We start from the raw sequence: 26,082 nt of genomic DNA, 5'->3' as shown, positions 1-26,082 counted from the left end.
AAATAACATGTATACTCATCTCCGGTATGGCCCCAGGTGTGTGTCACAGTGCAGGGTGGACAACGGCCAGGGGCTGCAGCCTGTGGCATAGGGGTAGGAGGTGGGGGGGAGGGCAACTGCTGCCCTTGGGCTCGGTAAAATGCTCAAATTCGGACAGATGGGCCATGTAGACTCTGAATACAGACTAAAATAACCTAAAATGTCAGACTTATTTTCGCAATTAATGTAAGCAATAAAACCGCTATTTGGTCACCAGTAAAAATATAAATATGGGTATATAAATATATGGTAATTTAAAGAGTCATGGGGGTTTCTGAAATTCGGGCAAATTTGGTGTCGCCCCCCCCAAATAGACCCCACCTCCTATGCCTATGTGAACATCGGCTCACAAATACCTTGTCCACCACGACATAAAAATATCCCATATCAGGTGCCGTCCCACGGCGTGCACCGATGATCGGACAAACAGGGCGGCACACAGCCCCTCTGTGTACTCTGTGCTGTGTCTGTGAGCACAGTGCTGACAGTCCATCATGTATAGGACACACATGTCCATCCTGCCAGCGGAATGTCCTGCTCAGAGTTCAGTGCGCGCGAGGGAGAGAGTGGACGAGCGAATCAGTGAGTGAGTGGGTGAGTGAGTGACAGCACTCAAGCACATTCGTCCGGCAGTCTGAGCTCTTTATTTATGATCTTGGTGCAGTCTGACAGCAGTCTATGTTTCTGTACTGTTGTCTAATAACAGTACGGAGCTGCGGTCGTGCGGGTGCACACGAATCAGTCCGGACTGGATCTGCCCACATTTTACGTGGTCGTCCGGCAGTCGTATATGGCTGTCTGAGTGTCTCTCCCTCCTGACTGCATCTCAGTTATTGCCATTTTTGCTATTCCGGCCTCAGTTGGCCTGGTTTGTGTACATTCATACAATGTGTGACAGGGGTCTAAAGATTCCTAGCAAGGAATCTTAGCCTAAAAGTGATCCAAGAAGTGTTCTTTGAGCAAGGAGGGAACAGAAACATTTATCTTTGGGAGGAGACCGGGTTGACCCCATTGCTAGGAATGACACAATCTTCTAAGAGCTGTGATTGGCTGTCACAAAAAGGAAAGAGAAAAAAAAAATATATGCACTCTGTACTCCTAATTATGAATGGACAGTAAAATCAACCGATCATATAACTTGAACTGTATTAAGAAATATGTACAAACGTGAAAATAATTTAATGTTATGATGAAACTCAGGAAAATGAAATGAAGTGTTACACAGCTTGAAAATGTTTGAACGTACCTCATTCACATGCTGATCATTATATTGATTAGCTTATTACACACACCTGTTCCTAATCTGTAGTTCATCACCAGGGTGTATATAAGCTTCACGGGTTGCACTGTTTCCTTGCCAGATCGTTGTGCTTTATGGCATCGCTTCATAGCCCTGTTCCGTATGTTTTGTCTCAGCCTGTTTTCTAGCTGTGTATTTCGGACTGCCTGCCTGTTTTTTGGGCCATGCCTTTGCCTCATGTTTCTGACACTGTTGCTGATTTTGACTGCCTCTCTGTGCACCAGACCCTGCTTTTTGTACCAGTAAAACCCTTTTACCAAATTCCATCTGAATCTGAGCTCTGCACTTGTGTCCAGCCATTTTGTACCACTGTTTCTGAGACTAACCTGGTTAAATAAATGTAAAAAAAAAAAAAAAAATACTATAATAAGCACTGTCACCCATGGATCTCAGGGCCTATATAGGACTTACTTTACTACTTCAAGGAAAAAAAAAAAAAAAAAGTCTGCAATTAACTGGTGTGGCATATAGGCATGTATTTCCACAAGAAAAGTTTATAGTTAAAACACAAAACATGACGATATTTTGCTGTTTTATTGATAATACTTCTTCAGATTAAAATTCCTGATTAAATTTCAGTCTTTCCTGCTAAACAGAATAAAGACAGAGGGAAATGAGCAGCCAAAATAAGATCACCAATCACTTTATCACCTTCCACATTCCACATTTTCTCTCAGTGACTTTGATTTAATTTCACCTCGTTACTTTCACTGCAAAGGGGGAAAAAATCCAGGCCCACAATTAGTCTAAGGGAGGCAGGGGTGCGGAGTCAGACGGACCGGGGCGAGTTGTGATTTGGCTTGAGTTTCAAGGCAAATGGGTAATTAAGGCTTTTCCCTGGCTGGCCTGCACTTTGCAGTCCCCTACAGGGGGGATTATCTCAGCCAAGAGAAAGAAAGTGAGAGAAGTAATGAGACCCAGTAAGAGGGGAGAAAGTGAGAAAGCAGTGGATGGCAAAGGAGTGAAGAGATTTAAAAAAATCACCGCTAATTCATATTAAAATATCCTGGATGGACATGGTGGGTAGATATGCGTCACGTTTGAAATACCAAAATAAATGTCTGAGGTTTGTGTGTGAAAGTGCTGATGGTAATGTAATTTAGTCAGTGTCACAGCATCATATTAGGTCAAATAAACAAAGAACAACACGGCAGTGTTTTAGTTTTAATTAAGAGATGTGTCTTTGTTGACTTGCCGCTTCAGTCGACCCCACCACAGCTGACAGGACGTGATGAGGATGGCACCCTCTCTGCTACCTCTCCTTCATTATTAGCCCTGCAACCTGCTTTTATTTCCACTACCTCAAAAGTGTGTGAGGGGTGGGGGTTGGATTAAGTCAGACAGACACCTCTGGTTATTCAGAGGTATGGAATTATTTCAAGACCCTGACTGGCTGTCAGCGCTTGCTGCGTTTCTTCCCCTCCTCATTAAAAAAAAAAAAAAAGCTACTTCAAATGACTTAAGCCGCTGGTCGTCAGCGCAAAAGCCACACTGTTGACAGGTACAGTAGGGTCTTAAGCCTTCAAGATCAATGACGCTATTCTCACTGACAAAATCCCCCTGCGGGGCTCCTCCCCGACTGGATGACAGAGAAGTGATAGGGTGGAGGGGGAGAAAGTGATGGAGGAGTGTACGTTTAGAGGGACTAACATATCAAGGCGGGGGGGGGGGGTCAAATGAGAAATGACAGAAAAACAGTAGACCCACCTTTGAAACATTACAATAGGTTGATTACTGTGACACTTACACTGTGTGGCTTACTTTTTCAGGTGCTTGACAGCTGTGCCAGAGTTGTACTGATTGGCCAGTGGTGCGGTGTCATCAGTCGGCCAGTACCAGCACTTTGACATAACATAGACCTTTGGGCCTTTTGTAGTTGCTGCTCAGACAAGCTTACATGAACAACATATATAGTAGCATCACCTTCAGCATGCATATGTCTAAAGTGGATATGCATAAATTATGGTTGTTTTGTGGTAGACATTATTATATATTATATAGTTCAGGAATGTAAATACCACAGGAGATATAATTTTTTAATTGTTTTAAACCCTATGCAAAGCAGACAGAAATGAAATGAGAGAGATGAGATTTACTGTCCTTGTCATTACACGAGTGCAACAACAACGAAATTACATTTACACTCCAATTACCTCAGCCAAGATACAGCAATTTATCCACAATTATTACTTGTTTACCCTAATAATGGCACACATCAGAATTAAAGACAACACATACATTTGACATTGTTTATGTGCACTAAACTTGAAACAGTCTTTCATCCGAATTGAGGTCTAGAGTAAAAATTTATGAAGAATATTCTCTGGTCCTCAGCAGCACATTCTTTTGCAATGCAGCGATATGCTCCGAGATGGTATCCATTTTGCGTTTGAGTTCAAGAGTTCATACAGTCAGAGATTACACAGCATTGCCCAATTCATTAATCATGATGGACAGATAAGGGGATGAGATTCTGGAAGCAGCCGTCTTACTAATATTCCTGTGGGTCAGGGCAGCGCACAAACCAAACAGCGCCAAACCTCCCACCATAAAAGCGAATAGAAATAAATCCTCAACGTCTTCCACAGAGAGTGGAGCCAAGCATGTCACACTCCATTCTCTCAGGCATTGAGAGCATAGCCCACTGGGTAGGTTCCATCAGTGCACGCAGGGTCCCCGAGCCCTGATTTCCTTGTCGAAAAAAATTGTGTCAATAGCATTGAGAGACCAGATGATCAATTCCATGGTTAATCCAAATCTTAATTTGAAGAATTCACAGTCTGGTGAAGCTGGGACTTTGAAGGTTGGAGCAGACATAAAGAACAGAAAGGAGGAGAGGAGAGGGGAGGAATGTGACCATCCTTGCTGGAGTCCCAAGCTGAATAGACCTGCAGGATGGGAGGTGGTCCTGTAACATGGAGACTTGGGTACGATTCCTATTCATGCTACGTGTGTCCTTGGGCAAGACACTTCATCTGCATTGTCTCAGTCAATCCAACTGTAAATGGATACTGGCCTTAGCTGGGGGAATAAATTGCAATAAAGTGCGAAGTTGTAGACATTCATGCACTTGACACTTGGGGATAAGCAATGACATCCGTCGACCTCAGGGAATGTATAGGTCTTACTTCTTCTACATGCTGCTGAGGAGTACAGAGGCATGGTGACACCAGTGCTTTTGCCAGCACATTTTCCTCCCAACTTGTCACAAATTTATGTTTTGTGTGTATTTCTAAATCATGTCATTTTGTGTGTATTTCCAAATCATGTCCAATCAACTGAATTTACCCCAAGTGGACTCCAATTAAGTTGTAGAAACATCTCAAGGATGATCAGTGGAAACATGATGCACCTGAGTTCAATTTTGAGCTTCATGGCAAAGGTTGTAAATACTTATGTACATGTGATTTCTTAGTTTTTTTTTTTATTTTTAATAAATTTGCAAAAATCTAAAAAAAAACAAAACTTTTTTTTTACACTGTCATTATGGGGTATTGTGTGTAGAATTTTGGAATAAGGCTGTAACATAAGGTGTGGAAAAAGTGAAGCGCTGTGAATACTTCCCAAATGTACTTTATTACAATATTTATTACAATCAGTTATATCTCTGTGTATTGTAGTGGCATCTTTTGCCGGTTCATTCCAACCTTTTTACCAGGCTTCATTAAAAGTACTTTATGTTTAACCAATCCTGCTCAGAAGCTAATAACAAAAATGATAAAATCACACTCTGTGGTGGAGGTAACCATGAGGCAGGAGTGTTTAATTATGGCAGAGGTTTCACGGCCAATCAGGGAGGAGTCCCTCGATGTGGCTGGTAATTATTAACATTATCATTCACCAACCTTGTCCCTGTCCAATTGATTGGCATGCCTGTTTCATGGCTCTTTCCAAAAGCATCAGCGCTATCACATTCCCCGGTCTCTGCCTCGCTTCCACTGTCAATTTCCCCCGGCAAATGAATCCTCATCAGAGGTTTAGTGGGCTGAATTTGATCCCTGAGTGCAGACCTGCACACAAATGGAGGAAGAACTGGCACTGCCTCCTGTTTCACCCAAAATAAAGGAACACAAAGTAAGTGATTGTACATGATTTGAGTCAACGTGTTCTTTCAAGCTTTTGTTTCTTTGTATGTGCATATTGTTCCACCACAAAACCTCGTATTGCAGTTTTTGTTACAAAGCAAAACCCATCGATTTACAACACACTTGCAATCACAGCCACTTAGACAATTATACAAATTTATTATCTGAATGAATCAAAGCTTTCATATCAGTGAGAACAAACAAAGAATGAGCAAAATGTGATTTTCTGCAGCAAACACTGAAAACTTGAAAATGTGGCATCATCTTCTTTTTTTTTTTTCATGCAAGCAAAGTGACAAGCGGGGTGGGTTTTTTTAAAAGATGCTGCAGAGAGAAAAGAGGGAAGCGGTGCGTTCGGGGTGGAAGAACTGAAGGCGTGCTGTAAGAGGTACGTGGCGTCTTTTTGATATTCAGATTCGCCTGCCTACACACGGCATTATGACACATTTGGATGATCGCATTGTAGGATTAACGGGCCTGCCTTGTCATTTTCAACAACAATGCCACGATTTAGGGATGCTATTTCTCACACAGCGCTTCGCATTAACGCCCGGCCCAAAGATTTACATAAATCTTTGTCTTAAGATGAAAGCGGAGTGGGGCTTGAGACAATGAAGTTAAGCTTTGGAAATAGGAGAGAGAAGAGAGGAAGGAGAGCCGTCATCGGGGCGTCTGTGATGGAGGGATGAGATGGAAGAGAAGAAAAGGGAGGAAAGTTTGAGCCTAAATCAACTGGTAGTCATGCTGATTTTAAGAGTCCCCCCGCCCATCCAGATTGGCGTCCATATGGCAGAAATAATAGTGAATCGCCGAGGAGGAGAGAAATTTGCATTTTGTGTCTTGGAGGAGTTACGGGACGGTTAGACAATTGGAGGTGAAGGTGATGAATGCATCTGTGATTCAGTGTCGCGTCTCTGAAAGAAAGGCTTCTGCTGGTTCAGAGCAACTCTGCCTTACTTCTCCCCCCGTCTTTCTCACCCTTTCTGTCCTCTAATCTCCTGGCCTGCAGCAGTTGTTGGGAAAAGTGCCCTAGATTGTTGCGCCTCCCCCTTTGCCTTGATTGGATTCATCCATGCTGATTGGGAATCTAAGCCAGTGGAGAAAAAAAAAAGATAAGATCAGATATATCTGACCACTCAAGGCATTTTTTTCTTTGACATAGAGAGAAGGTTACGGGGGGAATGAGCGATTAGAAAGAGAGAGAAAAAAACAATGACAACAGCACTACGATTATCACTCATTGCAGTCGTTGCATCATAGGCTATATTTGACATACTGGCCATGATTATAGAAGTGACACCTTCCACCAAAGGCACATACAAACATTGACTGCACACCATCACTCCAATCTTTTTTTGTGTGTTCATGATAATTCATCAACACAAAACAGTTGAGCAAATCCTTTAAATACACTTTGCAGTGCAGTGAGACCCCAAGTACTACCATCCCAGTCCATCCGCCAACTTCAGAGTCAGCCCAAAGACAGGGTTTGATCTTTAAATACACCTTATAGTGTAGCAGTACCATCTCACTTCAACCACCAACTTATCACGCCCTGCATCACCTTTGGGGGTCTTGATGTGATACAAGAATACAGGCACACAAGTCACCTATCACTAAGTGGACAAAACATGTGACTACTGCGAAACAAACCTTGGTAGAACTGACAAATACCTCTGCAGACACTGCTCAAATTCATGACTTGAATGTTGGTCTTCCATGATCCTGAAAAGAACCTGACTGGCCGTCTTCCTAAACTGTCAGCAAGACTTTTTTTCCGCAGCCAGCAAATCTTTCATTGCAGTCAGTGGAAATTTCTCCAGTCAGTCCAAAGACAGGGTTGTGTCCAATCATTGCACAATAGAAATGATGCAAGAACTGCAGACAATTTGTGTGAACATCCAATGTTAGAGTGATGTGTTAACTCAGTACATTTATTTTGGCATAATTACAAGGCAACGACTCAGTTGCTCACATGGTGAAGAAGATGACACCTCTGTGAAAAGGTAGAATGTTAACACTAAACTAATGCTGACACTAGACACTGCAAAGCCTGCTGAGAAGAAAATGGATGCTGCTCAAATTTAGGAACACCATTATTGTGTATTCAGAGCTGATTAGTGACTGGTAAATCTGAGTGATGCACACTGATGTATATTTGGTCCTGATGCAGTTCTCAGAATGAAAGTACAAATTCAGCTTTATCCCTGTCACTTTTAAATGTTCAACCACTGACTGACTAGTTTTGCAAAATCAATAAAAAAAAAACACACAATCATGTGTACAACCTGGCCTTGAGGTGCATGGATGGACTGCATTTAAATGGACTGCAGATGCGCAAAGCACTTCACAATTATGCCTCACATTCACCCATTCACACAAACACACTGATATCAGGTTGCTGCGATGCAAGGTACCCACTACACACCGGGAGCAACCAGGGGATTAAGGACCTTGCCCAAGGGCCGTTAGTGATTTTGCAGTCAGGCTGGGATTTGAACTGAGGATCCTCTGGTCTCAAGCCCAATGCTTAACCACTAGACCAGTGGTGCCCAAACTATTCCAGAAAGGACCGAGAGGGTGCAGGTTTTCTTTGCAGCCACTGACTCCAGCAGGTGATTTCACTGACAAATTCATCCCACCTGTTCAAAGTGATGTTAATCAGTGAAATCACCTGCTGGAGTCAGTGGCTGCAAAGAAAACCTGCACCCTCTCGGCCCTTTCTGAAACAGTTTGGACACCACTGCACTAGACCATCACCTCTCCATGAAATAGCCTAACCTAGGGCATAAACTGTACTAGCCCATAACATTTGGGGATAAAGCAGGCTAGCCCAGTTAAACCCAGGGTAAAGTCTGGTCAGTGGGTGTATCTTGAGCTGGTCCACCAGTGCAGAGAAGACATGTACACTGCAACTTCAAAAGCAGAAAAGTGAATGCATGGTAAAATGTTCCAGATTCCAAATGTTGAACTGGCAAATAATCCTCTATCAAAGTAGCAATGTGCTTCTTGATAACCTGCGTTACCACCATTAGACTCTAGACATGGCCTCAGGACAAGAGGTAGCATCTTGACTGCTGGACAAAACAACTCACCATGTGTCAGTAGCCAAGAAGCTAATCTACATGCTGGTGTTTGGTGAATTTGAACTTTATTTTTAAAGAATTTGGTATGGCCATCTAACAGCAACTTTTCAAAACTTAAGATTTATACTTTAACCCTCTGGGGTCTGAGGGCATTTTTTGGACAGTTCACTCGCCTGGCATAAATGATTTATTATTGCTGTTAACAGCTCTCCCTGCATCCCACAATCAAGTTTTCTTTCTCTTTTTTTTCTGGACAACTGGTGCTTTCAGAATATATATGCCATAGTTGTGTTTTATAAGTGTAATAAAGGTTTACATTCAAAAATAGGCAAGGAAAAATAAAGCGAAAAATAATTTTCCACACACATTTATTCAAAACACACAGCAAACTATAATAAACAACTGTTTTGATACTTTATAAAGGTAATTTGAGGTCTTGTGTGAAAGACTGTACAACAAAAAGGTTCAAACAATAAACACAAATGCACATTTTGAACAATATATACAAAATGGTATATGGGTTTTGTTGTCCATTGATATGGTAAACAGTGCTTTACGTCGAGAAAGCAACAGAGTTATCCAGTAACATTCACATGCAAACTAGTGGAGCAATCCTGATAGTTACACACTCTTTGTTTAAGCACGTGAGATTGTCATCAGTGGCTCTCCGTCCGTTTCACTGATCGCTGTGCATAATGGCGCAGGGTGCATGGACACCAATAGTATGTACTCATTGGAGCACCCAGGGGCTATTCAATCTGCCCTACGATTGGATTTTGGAAAACCATGTGATGGTGAACCAATTCTGATTAGACACTCACATTGCGCACATCATCACACAGCTTCTATGAGGAGTACAAAGATGGCCGATGGCTGGCTCGAAAGTCTGCGGACTTAACTTTTCAGCAAAAAAAGTAAGTTTCTATCTCATATCATTAAAAAGTTATTTATAATTTAGTAAAGCTTGGTCTTAGCTGTCGTATATGATGGCGTCGGCCCCAGAGGGTTAATGAGGTATCAAGGCTCATAGATGCAGTGCAAAATGCAACGGCAACCTGATCTAGTGGTGACCTGACGCCTGGCCTGGGAATGTAGTTGGGTTTTGGCACATGAACATGCAAATTTGCAAACATGCATGTAACAATATTTGTAATGCTCAAATTTGGTGGCAATAGATCTAGATTACCTGCATCCATTTTGTCTCAGTGGATATCAGTGGCCAAACATCTGCTTTGTGAATCAATGACCTATCAAATATGTCACATGACCCTGTCAGATCATGTGACCCAAATGGAAAGTGTGTATCTAGGGGATGGATCCTGGTTACACCTGTCTGTCTGTTGCAGTGTTCTCGAGCAAGACACTGAACCCCAAAGTTCTCCATTCTGAGTATGGCAGTCATTCTAAACTGGGTTTGCAGGTGGTCTGCAGCCTGTAGAAATCTCCTCAAGGATGTGGCGATTTAGAAATGCACTTGAATAACTGTCAAATATTCATTCAGTTAAAACCCACATGAAGGGGCCAGTAATGTGGTGCAAAGGCATTGTGAGGATACAGCAACATGTCAAAGTTTACAACATGACCTGATGAAAACTTAGTAGTTACAGAATTCTTACTCACATCCACATCCCAAAATACAAAAGAGTGTTAATTAGTGGAGCTCCTATGGATAAATTCTATCAATCATATGAACTTTACCAAACATATATTGACACTAGCAGCAAAGGAAAAATGAGCCATTGAACAGAAACGTAAGAACAACATACATTTTCTTTGTATACATTAAAACAAATCCTCAAATCTGCAGGATTTGTTCAGAAGTAATAGAGATCACATATGGAAACAAATAGAAAAAAACTTACAAGAAGTTACATCAGTTCCAGTAATAAACTTTATGTTTGACTTGTTGTGCTTATAAGTCTCAGTTTGATATTACACATATCTACTAAGGATGTTGTATGTGGAATTATGTATGCATATGTATGTACTTATATATATATATATATACGAGGTCTCTTAGATAATAAACCGACCCTTTTATTTTTTTTTTTTAACTACGAGGTCTATTAGAAAAGTATCCGCCCTTATTATTTTTTTCAAAAACCATATGGATTTGAATCACGTGTGATTACATCAGACATGCTTGAACCCTCGTGGGCATGCAAGAGTTTTTTCACGCCTGTCGGTTACGTCATTCGCCTGTGGGCAGTCTTTGAGTGAGGAGTCGCCCACCCTCTCATCGATTTTTTCATTGTTTAGGAATGGCTCAGAGACTGCTGCTTTGTTTGATCAAATTTTTTTCAAAACTGTAAGGCACAACTGAGTGGACACCATTCGATAAATTCAGCTGGTTTTCGGTAAAAATTTTAACGGCTGATGAGAGATTTTGGTCTGGTAGTGTCGCCGTAAGGATGGCCCACGGTGCCTGACGGCGATCTGCGCTTCGAGGTGGCAGCGTCTCACCATTTCAAGTTGAAAACTTCCACATTTCAGGCTTTGTTGACCCAGGAAGTCGTCAGAGATGTTATGTGTCGGACGCAGCTCGGAGAACCGACCAGCGTTTGAAGGACCCAGTATGAAATAAGCAGAGCACGGTACAAAGGCTAACTGAATTTAATACATAACAGTGAAAATGTAATAACAGAAAGGTGCGGCCTGGCGTGGTGCGCTCCCAGCAGCGCTAACGGTCCGGAGCCAGAAGCTGTTTCGGACCCAAGGACCCCGCCGACACCCCCCAGGTGGCCGCAACAACCGAGTCTGTGAAAGAAGGAACCATTATGTGAGTCCACACTCTACACACAGAACACTTAAAGGTGTACAAACAGCAAACACTTCCTGGCTTGATTACTGATCAGCTTCCCAACCTGCAGGCATGGAACATCCCGTTCACAAAACTCCACCGCAGTGGAAGCTGATACATGACTAACATACAGCTCAATACAATAAGGTGTGAGGGACACCACATTTACTGACTGTATAACTGTTAGTCACAAAATCCAACGTACCTCAGGAAGTGTGCTGACGAGCGTGAGACCTCACCCCCTCCTCTTTCACAGACCGTGCATCAAACCTGGACATTCTCAGCGTCCGCTGCTGATGAGATGGCTCCCAAGACGACGATCTCACCCGTCTGGTCACAAGGTCGAGTCTCTGGCAAATACACACTGTGCACTCCAGTCTTAAATGCCAACATGCTCCAATCCATCCAGATGCACCTCAGCTGTGAGTCCTGACGAGTCGCAGGTGATCAGGGTGAGGTCCTGACAGCCTCAGCAACACAGCCACTCAGTCCCAAATGCACGCCACCTGGGAGGAAAACAAAAAGACAAACAAACCGGCAGCCAGGCCCCCCCAGCCATATAACAAGAGAACAGGGCATGTTCCAACTTGCCCGTTAAGGTTTCCAACGGAGGTGTTTTTCCTGTCGCGACCCCCCGCGGTCGGGTCTGGCCCGACATGCGACTCTGCCCGCACGTTCTTTCATTACAAAATGTCCGATAACAATGGAATGTCCGAATAAACTCCTCATGCCGACTTCTTCTGAAAGTTCTCTGTTCTCTGACGACTTACTGGGTCAACAGAGCCTGAAATGTGGACGTTTTCATCTTGAAATGGCGAGACGCTGCCGCCTCGAAGCGCAGATCGCCATCATGCGCCGTGGACCATCCTTACGGTGACACTACCAGACCAAAATCTCTCATCAGCCGTTAAAATTTTTATCGAAAACCAGCTGAATTTATCGAATGGTGTCCACTCAGTTGTGCCTTACAGTTTTGAAAAAAATTTGATCAAATAAAGCAGCAGTCTCTGAGCCATTCCTAAACAATGAAAAAATCGACGAGAGGGTGGGCCACTCCTCACTCAAAGACTGCCCACGTAAGACGTAACCGACAGGCGTGAAAAAACTCTCGCATGCCCACGAGGGTTCAAGCATGTCTGATGTAATCACACGTGATTCAAATCCATATGGTTTTTGAAAAAAATAACAAGGTCGGATACTTTTCTAATAGACATCGTATATATATATTCTATTTCTACTTCATTTTCTTATTTTATTGTATTGTTACAAGTATTATTATTGCTTATCCTTGCACACACTGTTTGATGCACATTTTCCTCTACTCGCACCCATCTTGTGTGTTTTTTTAAGAGCTGACGTAACGTGAAGTTCTCCACTGTGAGATCAATAAAGTGTTATCTTATCGTATCTTATCTTATCTTGTTACTGTCATAGATTGTTCTTTTCAGTTCCCAATTTATACAAATCACATATTGTACAAATTTACTAAGGATCTTATATCTTGTTTGACTGTCACATGAATTACTTACAAGTTCCAGATAGAACAGATACAAACTTTATAAAATTTATGGGATGTACCATGTGTTACAGGACATTTTAGAAAAAAAAAAAGCCTAAAATAATCCTGCTCATATATTGCACAATTCATTTTTGTGGGATTTTTAGCCCATCAAGTGAGGTCTGGGGAAATGCGCTAGTACTGCATCCACCACACTATGGAAGCATCTTCAAATCAAATCAAATCAATTTTATTTATATAGCGCCAAATCACAACAAACAGTTGCCCCAAGGCGCTTTATGTTGTAAGGCAAAGCCATACAATAATTACGGAAAAACTCCAACGGTCAAAACGACCCCCTGTGAGCAAGCACTTGGCGACAGTGGGAAGGAAAAACTCCCTTTTAACAGGAAGAAACCTCCAGCAGAACCAGGCTCAGGGAGGGGCAGTCTTCTGCTGGGACTGGTTGGGGCTGAGGGGAGAGAATCAGGAAAAAGACATGCTGTGAAAGAGAGCAGAGATCAGTCACTAATGATTAAATGCAGAGTGGTGCATATAGAGCAAAAAGAGAAAGAAACACTGCATCATGGGAACCCCCCAGCAGTCTAAGTCTATAGCAGCATAACTAAGGGATGGTTCAGGGTCACCTGATCCAGCCCTAACTATAAGCTTTAGCAAAAAGGAAAGTTTTAAGCCTAATCTTAAAAGTAGAGAGGGTGTCTGTCTCCCTGATCCAAATTGGGAGCTGGTTCCACAGGAGAGGAGCCTGAAAGCTGAAGGCTCTGCCTCCCATTCTACTCTTACAAACCCTAGGAACTACAAGTAAGCCTGCAGTCTGAGAGCGAAGCGCTCTATTGGGGTGATATGGTACTATGAGGTCCCTAAGATAAGATGGGACCTGATTATTGAAAACCTTATAAGTAAGAAGAAGAATTTTAAATTCTATTCTAGAATTAACAGGAAGCCAATGAAGAGAGGCCAATATGGGTGAGATATGCTCTCTCCTTCTAGTCCCCGTCAGTACTCTAGCTGCAGCATTTTGAGTTAACTGAAGGCTTTTCAGGGAACTTTTAGGACAACCTGATAATAATGAATTACAATAGTCCAGCCGAGAGGAAATAAATGCATGAATTAGTTTTTCAGCATCACTCTGAAACAAGACCTTTCTAATTTTAGACATATTGCGCAAATGCAAAAAAGCAGTCTACATATTTGCTTAATATGCACATTGAAGGACATATCCTGATCAAAAAATGACTCCAAGATTTCTCACAGTATTACTAGAGGTCAGGGTAATGCCATCCAGAGTAAGGATCTGGTTAGACACCATGTTTCTAAGATCTGTGGGGCCAAGTACAATAACCAGTTTTATCTGAGTTTAAAAGCAGGAAATTAGAGGTCATCCATGTCTTTATGTCTGTAAGACAATCCTGCAGTTTAGCTAATTGGTGTGTGTCCTCTGGCTTCATGGATAGATAAAGCTGGGTATCATCTGCGTAACAATGAAAATTTAAGCAATGCCATCTAATAATACTGCCTAAGGGAAGCATGTATAAAGTGAATAAAATTGGTCCTAGCACAGAACCTTGTGGAACTCCATAATTAACCTTAGTCTGTGAAGAAGATTCCCCATTTACATGAACAAATTGTAATCTATTAGATAAATATGATTCAAACCACCGCAGCACAGTGCCTTTAATACCTATGGCATGCTCTAATCTCTGTATTAAAATGTTATGGTCAACAGTATCAAAAGCAGCACTGAGGTCTAACAGGACAAGCACAGAGATGTGTCCACTGTCTGAGGCCAAAATCTTGGGTCCTGTATTACAATGACCATGTGTAGTGGCTGTACTCCTCTCTGTTCTGCATTGTGTTGTGTTGTTGACTCCTCACACTCGCTTCATTTGGGAAGCAAACTCACGATCTCCGAAATGGGAGGTGGCTGCTCTAACCAGACGGTTAGAGCACTGATGCACCTTCATGCTGGATCATGTTCAGAGAAAAGCGAAACATGGCCAGAATGTTGATGCTGATGTTACCCTAAAATGAAAGCTATACACCTCATCTAACTCTCCTGAAATCACCACTCAACTGACACAAAGTTATTCTTGTGGTACCCAAGGACCCTTTGAGAAGATTGCGTACCAAAGACATCCAGTCATTGTCTTAGGTCACTGGTCACTGCCCAAGTTTCACAACCATACAGCATGACAGGAAGCTTTGCAAAGACTTGGACCTTCTTTCTCCTGCAAAGATATCAGCATTGCCAAACACGTCTGTCCATCGACCTCATGACTCCATAAGTTCTTCTCAGGTGTTTCTTCCAATGGCCAATCACAGGAATTCATGAAAAACTTGGATCTCGGTCCAAGACAATCACACACTCAATCCAGTTTGACTGTGACAGTTATGTGCTGTTGGTTTAACTTTAAGCTCTTTGCGTTGCAGGAATTTTCTTTGAGACTTGAATGTCCTCTTTTTGGATGTCATGTACTGCATTGCGACCTCATGCCTACAGATGAAAGCTGGTCGTCTTAAACATTATTTTTGTTTGTCCTTTATAAAATCAGGTTTTCTATTGGTCGGCTGGAACAGCTTTCATCATCATTTTTTTTGTTGTTGTTCTCAGCAGTCAATCATCAGCATAAAAGAAATTTTGTTCATATGGAGTCCATGCAGACAAGCACAAACACACCTTCTCGTGTCAACAGCTGTCACTTTCCGCGTCTTCTTCTAGCCCTGTCTATCTGCTCTGTTTTAGATTACTTCTTTCGATCTGTCTTTCTTTTTCTGTCTGTCCTAATCTCTCTCACCCATCTCTGTCCTTTCTTCATTAGTTCCAGCGTAGGAGACACCCCGCCTCCTCACACTCCAACGTACAAAATCCCCCATACACCCTGCCTCTGATACCCTTCAACTCCCCCCCACCCGACCACCACCACCACCACCGCTGGTGGTAATAAAATAAACTAATGGAGTTGGAGTGACGTCCCACCTTGAACCAGTGGAGAGGTTATTTACATCAGGAGGGGGTGGGGCTGGAGGGTTTGAGGAGAAAACTGTGGCGATTGGCCACCTCGATCTGTCACCCGTGACGGGCCGAGCGACGCTCATCAGTTAACGGTGAGAGAGTGAGAGATACCGAGGAAGCTGAAAAAAGAGGAGGAATGTGTTGTTTGTTTGGTCACCTTCCTCCTCTTGTGTCCTCCTCTCCTTTCCTGCACTTCTTAACCAGGCTGAAAGAACATGAAAATATCATATAACCACACACACACACACACACACACACACACACACACACACACACACACACACACACACACACACACACACACACACACACACACACACACACACACACACACACACACACACACACACACACACACAGACATCCACACACACACCATCTCCTTAAACCAACAGAGATGGTTGTTTTTGGCCAATGTGGTCCTCCTGTAGCAACACCAAGCAGCTCCTGGTGTCACCCAAAAACAAGAAGGGGCACTCAGAGAGTGCAACATCTGTGTGTTACATTTGACACACATTTGTCCAAATTTATTCTGGTATTGATACCAATTTTGGTAATTTTGGTATTGATACCAAGTAAATACAGGCCCAGTATCGCCGATATCGATACAGATACCGATACCTTTTCATATTTAAGCTTCATAGATCCAAAGGATCCAAAAGACCTAGGATAGAATTTCGCCAAACATTGTATGTGACAACAAAATACTTTATTATCACAATCAACATTTAAAAAAAAAAAAAAATCACTCAGCACAGCTTAAAACAAAATCTCCTGCGTGCGGGAGAGAAAAAAAGCTTGAGTATCGATCTTTTTACACGAGGATCGTTCAATATCAATACCAGCATTGGTATCAATATTATCGATATTAAGATTGATGCGCCCACCTCTAATACTGACTGCACTGCGACCTCATGCCTACAGATGAAAGCTGATCACCTTAAACATCATTTTTGCAGCACAGCAGCAGCATGACTTAGTGGTTTACACTGGTGGCTCACAGCAAGAAGGTCATGGGATTGCTTCCCATATTCCCATTACCAATGTGGGACACCCACACGTGGCTAACTAGGGGGGTCCAGGGTCATGCCCGGACCCACACAACTGTGGGACTAATGGGTGTCCCACACAAACTCATGCGGATGCAGGACACAGCTGTAAATCCCGCCCAATGCGGGACAGTTGGCAGCTTTGGTTTCCCGCCCTTTCTGTGTGGAGTTTACATGTTCTCCCTGTGTCTGTGTGGGTTTCCTCTGGGCACTCCAGTTTCCTCCCACAATCAAAAACATGCTTATTTAGGGTCTCCTCCTTTCTCTGTCACCTCATAAAATATTCGTACCATTGAACTCATAAACATTCATTATTTGTATTGTATTCTATTCTATTCTATTCTGTTCTTTGTAATTCAGTGGTACCATAATACATGGCTCTGTGTGGACCAAAACGTAAGTCCTTTTTATGTTGTTTGTAAATTTATATAATATAAAATGACAAGGATCTATTTTATCCTTTATATAAAACAAATAATGAATGTTTTTACATTCTTTCAATGGAACGATTATTTAATTAGGTGAAAGCTGGAACAAACCATTCAGCGAAGCTTCACCTCATTGAATGATCTGTTCCAGCTTTCACCTCATAAAATATTCATACCATTGAACTCATAAACATTCATTATTTGTATTGTATTGTATTCTATTCTTTGTGATTCAGTAGTATCATAATACATGGCTCTGTGTGGACTCGTTGTTTGATAAAATCTGTTTAAAACTGAACCACTTTACTCTGGACTAACAAAAAAACCCTTCCAACTTTTTTAACCCCCTGCAGTTTGCGTGTCAGCCCAACAGGGGAATGGAAGATGCCATCATCAACTTACTGTCACCTGGAGGAGGCAGGCAGCACTGTAAGAGTCATGTTCTTTGATTTCTCCAGTGCGTTCAACACCATCCGGCCTGACTTGCTCAGCGATAAGCTACCTAACATGAAGGTGGAGGCTCCGTTGCTTGCTTGGATTACAAACTACCTTACAGGCTGCCCACAGTATGTGAGGCTTCTTGACATTACCATTATCACCTGGATTTTTTTTTTAATCTACAGGAGCAGCCCCTATGAAGCCATGCACAGACCCTCCAGTGTTTTCTGGAGACCCTTTTAATTTTGTTCCTTTTACTGTGCAGCGAGTTCGTAAAGGCTCTCAAATCATTAGATCACAAAAACTCCCATGCACCAGAGTTGATACAGCTCTATTTTTTGAAAATGGCATCTGATTTTGCAGAACAGCCTCTTACAAGGCTTTTTAATCTCTCCATCCAAAACAATGAAACTCCATCAGTTTGGAAGTTTGAAACTCTTGTCTGTGATGAATTACAAGTGTCTTTATATTCAAATGAACTTCTCTCAAAGGCTTCAGGAAAAAGCATAGCACCATGGCTGCGGCCGCAAAAGTAATTAATGACAGAGTTGTTGCTCTTAATAGAAAGCAGTACTGTGCTTCACTTTTAATTGATTTGTCAAAAGCTTTTGACATTGTGAACAAATGTTGTTTAAAAGGATAGGCTTCTTTGTTTCTGACTGTCAGATCATGTTTCCTGGTTCACAAATTATTTGAGTGATATGACTCAGTGTATTAAGTGTGATGGTCTGTGTTCTGACTTTATGAGTGTCCACAAGGGGGTGCCACAGGGTTCAGTAGTGGGCCCCCTCTTGTTCATTATGTACAATACTGAATTAGGACAAAATGTGTCTGATGCTAATATGCATTTTTATGCTGATGACACACCCATTTACTGTTTTGGACTCACCCCTGCTAAAGCTGTTGAATCTGCACAGAAAGCTTTTAATGTGGTCCAGCACACACTTTTGCAGTTTAAACTGGTGCTCAATGCTGACAGAGAGAAAAAAGGCAGAATCAGTCGGCCAGAAAAACTACACCTAAGGTGAAATTCATCATCATTAAGTAACAGGAAAACAGAGAAAATAATAATGTGATTGCTGACCACTAGCCCTAAACTTCACTAACAGACTCAGAATTTAGATAAAGTTGAGGCTGAGACACACTCTGATAACTAATAAAATGAATTTCAAAGGATAGGAAGCATAGTATCATACTATGCTAGTGTGCTAGCTATATGAAAAGGGAGAATAAATGCGTCTTAAGTCTGGACTTGAAAGTCTATACAGAATCTGACTGTTTTATTGATGCAGGGAGATCATTCCAGAAAGCAGGTGCATGATAAGTGAAAGCTTTGTGACCCGCAGACTTTTTTTCACCCCTAGGGACACAAAGTAGTCCTGCATCCTGAGAAGGTAGAGCCCGGGCCGGTACGTAGGGTTTAATTAGGTCAGCTAAGTAGGGAGGTGCTAGTCTGTGAATAATTTTATAGATTAATAGCAGAACCTTAAAATCCAATCTCACAGATACAGGAAGCCAGTGAAGAGATGGGTGTAATGTGGTCAAACTTTCTGCAAAAAGGTTCATTACACAGCAAGACAAAAAAAAAAAGATCAAGAACGGTGAGAAAAAGTGCAGGAATGAAGACACAAGGAAAAATGAACTGGCAAAGACTTGAAGGAAAACGTTAATAACAGACGTGATTAGAGAAAATGAGACACAGATGTTGCAGAACAACCAGGAAGAGGGCGTGGCAAACAAAAGAGACAAGACACACCCAGACCCAACCCAAAACACAAGACAAGAGCGTGCAGTCAAAAAACACAAAGCAGACAAAAGAAAAACCTAAACATGAATATAATGAAAATACAAAAACCCACACATGAAACAACAACTCACATGACTGGTGGAGTGTCACCTCTGGGTTGGGGAGAGTTATTGCCCCAAGTAGAGTAGTTCAAAGATTTTTGGGTCTTGTTCATGAGTGTGGGTAAGATGGAGCTTGAGATCAAATGATGGTTTGGGGCTGCATCTGAGATCCTGTGAACACTGTACCATGGTGAAAAAGGCAAGTCAGAAGGCGAGACTCTCGATTTATCAATCAATTTAGGCCCCCATCCTCACTTATCGTCAGGAGCTTTGGGTAATGACTGAAAACACAAGGTCATGGATATAAGCTGCAGAAATGAATTTCCTCTGTAGGGCTTACATTCAGAAACAGGGTGCGAAGGAGGAGCCAGTTGAGGTGATTCGGACATCTGGTGAGGATGGCCCTGGTCACCTCCCTCGGTAGGTCTTCAAGGCACGTCTAATTGCAAGGAGGCCCTGAGGAAGAAACTCAGGATACGCTGGAGTTATGATAATTCCCACATGGCTTGGGAATGGCAAAGGATTCCCCCAGGAAGAGTTAGAGGACAAGACCAAGCATAGGGAAGTGTGGGATGAGCTGTTGGTCTGCTGAAACAGTAACCCAGACCCAGTTAAGCTGCAGAAAATGAATGAAGGTCAACACTGAACAAACAATTGTACTGAATTGCACAGGTTTGCACAGAATCATAGTTCTACACTTAAAAGGATCATTCCTAAATTGTATCATATCTAATGTATCTACATATAAGATAATTTCTATTCTATTCTATTCTAAGTGATTTATTACTTTGTACTGTGAATTGAAGGATCCTGGTTTCAACATCCAGATGGACACCACTGGACATGATATTCTAATTCTGGCAGTGTTGCCTGGAAATTATTGTTTATTTATCATTAATACTGTCAATAAACAATCATTTCTAGCAGTTCAGGAAATAACTAAATAAACTAATTACTTTTAAGTTGAATGGGAAATGCTGGCTTTTCAGACTTTATATTCAGTCACATAAACCATATTTATCAGTTCCACATCTTGCTGCTCACATGCTGTAAATCCTTTTGAGGAATTGTTCTTTTAATTTTCTCACCATGCATTTCATACGCAGACATCATTGTATCTCATTCTATTATTCAGCTCAGGTGTAGTTTATTAATTTAAATACTCTTTCTGTGTTCCAGTCAGCACAACTTTCAAACCATTATCAGAATGATTGTGTGTGTGAAGGATATTCTCTCACAATCGATGATCGGTGGACAAATCATTTAAAGCAGTGACTTATTATGATGCACGCTGCTGTTATTTATTTTATATTTGTGATTTTTTTTATGCTTTCAGTTCTTCCTCTCAAATAAGACTCATTTATTGTGCATTAGGATCTGTTATGTTTCATGTCACATACAAAGAAGCAGGAAAAGAGATGATTTCAGAGCCACTTCCAAGCAAACGCAGGACTGCCATGATACAGTAAGGTCCACAAATACTTGGACAATGACACAATGTGTATTCATTTGCTCTTGTGACCATTATAATAGAGATTAAGTAATTCAACAAAAATATTTCAAATAGCCATTTATGGATTGCAACTATTTATACACATACAGAGCTTCTATTTTTTAAATCCAAAAGTATTTCCATTTTGATGTGAAAATAACAATTAGTGATTGGTAAGTAAAAATATCTATCATGCCAATAACTTTATACACATGCCCAGAGAACAAAGACACAAAATACAATGGCACATGGCAACTGTTAAAAAAATGAAACAAAATACATAAAATATTAAAAGATAAAATATAAAACATGAAAAAAAATGTGGTTGGCATGATGGCCATTGACTCACAAGGAGCCCAACCACCCTTAAACAGGTCTTGTTTTTCATCCTGCTGAGTGTCACCCTCTTCACTTGGGTGGAAGGTAGTGGGCGGGGGGGGGGGGGGGGGGGGGGGGAGTCAGTTTATATACACCTCACTCATCCATGAATCAGATTATACTGGGTTACAGTGTTACCAATAGCAGGACCAATGCTGAATGTAATCTGACACACTTTTCAAAGAAATAAAATAATTCGGGACTAACTCTCCTGGATGTCAAACAACACAGCAACCAATTGTGCAATTACATTTGGTCTGTCAAAACTGGTGTAACTAGTGTTCTAATTCCTCATCTGTTCAACTTATTTTGATGTAATTACACTCTAAAACTGATAGGAGCTCTTGCTCACTATTTGCATCCATGACTATGCAGTGATAGACGGCTAAAATAATCCAGTATTTGCTTGTGTCCCAATATAGTATATGGTCCAAATGCATGTAGCTGTCAACAGAATAACATTACGTCTCTCACTTTATTTGTCCGTGACCCGGGTCTTATGTTCATTTCGTCAGTGTGACTTTCTAGGTGTGCTTGCTCCCCATTTATCTTATGTGTGTTACGGTTAGGGGTCTAGATGGGACCGGACCGGTACTTGGTGATGGACTTAATGTGCAAGGGAGCAAGAAACAGGACAGAATATGAACGAAAGGAGATTTATTAACACTAAACAATGAAATAAATGCGGCCTGCTGAGGTGAGAGTCAGCCTGCTCGTAGCAGTGGAAATCCTGGTAGTGCATGATTTCAAGCCTGTCTCGAAGGAGAATGTCAACTAAGTGTTCAAGGACCAGGACCAGGTGGAACGCTCGCCTGGGGAATAAAGACACACAGGATGAGTGAATGCACTCGTAACACTGGAGCCTCCAAACAGTCACAGTTCATGAAAGGGTTAACACAGGTTGAAATAAAGTTATCTTCTTAAGAAAAACAGTTCACTGTTCAGCAGTTGTTCATAGTCCATAAGTTGTATCCAAAGGTCAGAGGTCAAGTGATGCATGTTGAAGCGCAGCCCTAATTAAGCAGGACTTGATACAGCTGGGCTGAGTTCTTCAATTGTTTTACGTTAGAGTTCATGCAGGTCTTATACAGAGTTCTTGGAGTAGTTCTTTATCCTAACACAGTCACAAACAGGAGCAGGTGAGATCGAGATCCCGAAAAGTCCGTGGAGTTAACGTTTCAGCAAAAAAAAAAAAAAAAAGCACGTTTCTATCTCATATCATTAAAAAGTTATTTATAATTTAGTAAAGCTTGGTCTTAGCCGTCATATACGATGGCGTCAGCCCAAGAGGGTTAAAACTGACTTTAGAATGATTTAAGAGGTTTTACCTTGTCATCTGATGGTTAATAATCCCATTAATTTCCATTTGATCGCTTTTGGGTGAAGAGAGTCTGTCTCAGATGAGATGCTGAGCTCCGAAATGACAAATGCGCAGTGGAGGCAAGGCGGACCAGTTTTTAGGGGCGGACGTTCGGTCTACAACACCACATTTGATGTCACACACCCCCAGTTCACCTGTTGTCATTTGTCATAGTCTTCTCCGTCACACCACCTGGCTGTTCCCCAGTTTTGTGTTTTTGTATTGGATTTTTGGTGTATCCCACATACTGCCACCTGCTGGTTTATCTGTAACACACCTTGTTGGATTTATAAAATCACCTTAGGTTTTTTGGAACACATCCTCTTCTGTTGTGGCTGTCTGCAAGTGGGGTTCTATTTTGAGTCTGTAATAGCACTAATCGTAACACTCCAAAACAAAAAAAGGTATGTGCACTAGTGGGTGTGCATGCATGTGTACATGTGTGAATCCATGAAATGAGCAGGACCTAAGTGGCTCTGGTGTTCGGAATCACTGACAGAGTTATTGTGACGTTTTAAAAACACAGATTTCTTTGACAAAGACTTTCCATATTGGGAGACGATCTTGTTTCAAACTTCAGCCTGTGATTGATGACCTGCACTAATTAATGAGGGCGCTCTGATTAAATGTCAAATTATTCAGCGCAAATGTGAGCTCAGCCACTGCTGCTTGGATTTTTACAAGCCAGGAATGATGATACACTTTGATGTGTGCTCTGACGTTTCAGACATTATACTGATTGACCCAGCAGGGGTTCCCTTAATTAAAGGTCAAAATTTCAAACTTTGCAAGGCCATAATTCATATGTCATCCATCCTAGTTTAAGTAAGCTGAAGTGATGATGCGTCTTGTTGCTGATTGGCTTATGAGGGACTGCAAATCAAAAACCTTTCACACAATACATATATTTCCTTGGCTAAAAACAGTCAGCCTTCATTTCTCGTAACATGCACTATAGTATGCACTATTAATTTGATGCCAGCTAAAATTAAAATACATTGCAGATTGTTTTCTTTTTTTGTTTTTTTTTTAGAGTGAGCAGTGGACGACTTCATTGGAGCGACTGAGTGGAGTGGAGAGTGAAAATCTGTGGAGCGGTCTACAGTGACTGTGGTGGTGGAAATGGGCGGGGTGGAGGATGTACGGTTGTGTCAGCAGTGAGGTCACATGCTCTGCATAGACGTATAGACTGCTTTCTTCAGAATTGCTTACTATTCTCAAAAACTTCACCAAATATTAAAATTTTGCATTAAAACAATTCTAAATGTTTTAATAGATTAAAATTTTTTTTTATTATTATTGTTTTTATCATCTGGCACAGGGCAACAAGGCAACCCAATCTCACACCATTTCGTGATGGTACAACCCAGTCTCACGGCAGTTCATGATGGCATTCCGAAAAGTAAATGAATCTATGGGTTTGTGACACCATCATGAAAATGGGGTGCTTTTCATGATGGGGGTACAAATTCGTTTCGTGATGGATGCATGAAATCTGGGGTGATCGGGGGGGGGGGGAGTCTGGGAAGCGGTTTGGGGAGACACTTACATTATGGTTATGGTTAGAGTTAGGAGAAGGGGGATGATTATAAATAGTAAAAAAAACGCGTCACGAAAATGGGGTGCTTTTTGTGACAGGGATGAAAAAGTGTTAGACTGGGCTGTAGCTTCACGAGAAGTGAATTAATCCATTAGTTCATGAAAGTTTTGGGCAGAGGTTTAAGAATGCATTTCCAAAACTATGTCTATGCTTGTGTCCTTATTGAGCATTGTTGACTACAGTATACAAATACTAAATAAGTTAAATATATTGAAAAAATACAATCTGGAGCATTATGCTCATCACAGGTAAGGCAGCACTGAAAAGCCAATTTTATCTTAGTTTTGTGTCTTTCTCACATAATTAAATTTGCAACTTTAAACCAAAAGCATGCAAAAAATACATGAAAATCTAACACTGTCACTTTAAAATGATTAGTCGTAGGACGCTCTATCCTCTTCTTCTTCATCATCATCATAAGTGGATGAAGACGTGGAAGAAGTAAACTTGTCCTCATTGATGTCTGACAGATTGGTGAAAATGGATACGGGTATTTCATCACTGTGGGGAACCAGTCATATAGCAGATGGTAGGCTGAAGTATTGCAAGTGTTGTTTGTTTTTCTTTTTGAATCCCTTGACGTTTACTAGGCAGAAGTAGTAGTCATCCAAGTGGTTTTTCGGTTCTCTCCAAACCATTGGCACACCACATTTGAGCTTAGCATGCTTTCCTTGAGACCAGGATCGCAGTGTTTCGACACAAGTTGTGCAAATTTGGTGAGGCGCCCAATTTTTGTCCTGGTCACCAAGTGGTACTCTGAAATAAGCATGTACACTCATTTGATAAAAGTATTGAGATTACGTCTTTGAGGTGGTAAAGTAAAGCAATCACAGAAATAACAGAAAATATCTGGGTTATTGCAACACTTCCGTTGCTTGAAAGTCATAGACATGTTAACTACCTTAGCTTAACTCTCTGGGGTCCAAGGGCATTTTTGGACCGTTCACTCGCCTGGCATAATTGTTTTATTATTGCACAATCAAGTGGTATGTCTCTTTTTTTCAAGACAACCTGTACTTTCAGAATATATATGTTATAGTGGTGTTTTATGAGTAATAAAGGTTTACAATCAGAAATAAGAAAAGAAAAAAAATAAAGCGGGAATAGTTTTCACACACATTTATTCAAAACATACAGCAAACTATAATAAGCAACTATTTTGACACTTTATAAAGGTAGTTTGGGTCCTTTTATTTCAACCAATAATTTACATAATTGTTTCACTGAAATTGGAGCAACTTTAACGTTTGACCCTTGTACAAACTGAAACTAACCTTTGTCACAATTTTTGCTGTTTTTACCCCGTAACACCACAACATTCAGTGATAGTCCAAACTAAACGTTTTTGGAATCTTTATGATCAGATAAGTAATGTGGTAAATTTCAACATGATTGGAGCATTTTTACATTTTGACCTATGTGTAATCCTTCATTGACCCCTACCTGGCTACAGCTACGACCCTGGGATGGCTATCATACATTTTTGGGTAGGCCGTGGTACACTGAGGCTAGATTGTAAGTGTCACTTAGTCCCTTAAGAGGTACCGATTAGGTGAAAATTGATGAATGGCTCATGGACTAACTTCTTGGTGTAGAAGCTTTTAAACAGTTGATGAAAAGTCCTGAACAACACTGCACTGATATTTC

General features: G+C 41.3%; 1 long non-coding RNA gene across 1 annotated transcript; it reads right to left on the bottom strand.

The window, feature by feature from the left end:
• LOC117500637 lies at positions 1-26,012 on the bottom strand. The gene is made up of 4 exons (XR_004557813.1): positions 25,824-26,012; positions 22,804-22,811; positions 11,484-11,490; positions 1-14 (listed from the first exon to the last, which is right to left on the bottom strand). It is a non-coding gene; the product is annotated as an uncharacterized LOC117500637 (long non-coding RNA).
• Between the last annotated feature and the right edge of the window lie 70 nt (positions 26,013-26,082).

This window comes from Thalassophryne amazonica, chromosome 19 (genome assembly GCF_902500255.1).
Source record: "Thalassophryne amazonica chromosome 19, fThaAma1.1, whole genome shotgun sequence".
Taxonomy (NCBI): Eukaryota; Metazoa; Chordata; class Actinopteri; order Batrachoidiformes; family Batrachoididae; genus Thalassophryne; species Thalassophryne amazonica.
The sequence above is the reverse complement of the archived record's forward strand: the minus strand, read 5'-3'. Positions and strand labels throughout refer to the sequence as shown.